Source organism: Bos indicus, chromosome 21, assembly GCF_029378745.1.
Source record: "Bos indicus isolate NIAB-ARS_2022 breed Sahiwal x Tharparkar chromosome 21, NIAB-ARS_B.indTharparkar_mat_pri_1.0, whole genome shotgun sequence".
Classification (NCBI taxonomy): Eukaryota; Metazoa; Chordata; class Mammalia; order Artiodactyla; family Bovidae; genus Bos; species Bos indicus.
In genome coordinates this window covers 62,508,507-62,509,994 of record NC_091780.1, presented here as the reverse complement: position 1 = coordinate 62,509,994, position 1,488 = coordinate 62,508,507, and the positions used below count along the sequence as shown (strand labels likewise).

General features: G+C 43.8%; 1 non-coding gene across 1 annotated transcript; it reads right to left on the bottom strand.

Moving 5' to 3' along the window:
- Positions 1-401: 401 nt before the first annotated feature.
- On the bottom strand, positions 402-474 carry TRNAG-UCC (transfer RNA glycine (anticodon UCC)). Its single transcript has one exon. It is a non-coding gene; the product is annotated as a tRNA-Gly (tRNA).
- Positions 475-1,488: the final 1,014 nt, after the last annotated feature.

The following is a 1,488-nucleotide window of genomic DNA, read 5'->3' as shown; positions in this document are numbered from 1 at the left end:
TTTCTTAAGTAGTTTCTGGACAATTCACTCATGTCCAGGGAGGGAACTGCTGTAATCATGTCCATCTCCTCAAGATCTCATGCCTCAAACCATCTTCTTTGTTGTTAGAATGCATGAGTTCCTCCCTCCCTCAGGTTCTGAGCTAAAGTGGATGGAATGAATGTAATTAACCTGATCTGCTTGACCAAGATGTGGTGGCTGACAAAAGCCAGTTATAAGGGGGACTTTAGAGAGGATGAATACTTTTTTAAAAATTAGCTAATTAATTAATTTGGCTGTGTTGGGGTCTTGCAGCATGAGGGATCTTCTATTTTTCTTGCAACATGAGGTATCCTTTAGTTGCAGCATGCAGGATCTTTAGCTACAACATTCGAACTCTTAGTTGTAGCCATGGGATTTATTTCCCTGACCAGGGGTTGAACCTGTGCCCCCTACATTGGAAGTGCAGAGTCTTAGCCACTGGACCACCAGGGAAATCCCAAGGATAAATACTTTAATATATCATTTCATCACTCACTCTTTCATGGACCCCCTTGACATATATCCAGCCACCCACGTCGTCACCTAACCACTTACTGTTTCATCCACTCATGTATTCACTGATGTGTCATTGATTGACTCGTTCATTCATTCTTTCATCACATTTGTTTTCATCCATCACTCACTCATTCAAACCAATATTTTTCTGAACGTCTGGCCTGGTTAAGCTATGAGGAATTTGTCTTCTAAGGACTGAGGGGACAGAGTGGCGAGAGGGCAGAAGGTGGACTCCAACACTTGAGGAAATCCCGTGAGCCAATATTTAAGGACTGTGATAAAGAGCAGTACAAAGTGCCCTGGGAACTTATCACCCTTTTCTGCATTTAATGTAGTACTTTTTCAGAGAGTTCTAAAAAATTCAATACTTATAAAGTCAAGATCCTCAGGGGAGGAAAAGATCAGAGGGGGGAAATAAATCTTAGTAAATAAAGAGATCTAGAGAAAATCTCTTCCTTCCCAGTCTGATTGAACACAGAAGGGAAAGCATTAGCAGCCAGTAGGTACTTCCCAGTTCCATCCAATAGGCCAGCCTGCTGAGCCTATGAGCAGGCAGAGCAGAGCGAAGATCTCCACCCGAAGGTGCGATCCCTAATCCTGGAGATGGTACACATAGACTTCGGTGCAAGGCGGTTGTTATTTATCTTCCTGCTCTTGTTCTCTGGTGGATCTTGGTCCTTCTAGGTTTACACTCTGAATTCTCAAGGTCTGAGATTTATTTGTCTTCCTAAATAGGGCCAACTCAGATATTTGTAACGCATGCCTTGTTTTTTCTTTTTTTTTTGGCGGGGGGGGGGGGGGGGGTGGTTCTTAAAAATCTATTCTTAGTGCCTGACAGGTCCATGTGCTTGTGGGCTCAGTTGTTCAACTCTGTCCAGCTCTGTTTGATCCCATGGACTGTAGCCCACCAGGCAACTCTGTCCATGGGATTTCCCAGGCAAGGATGCTGGA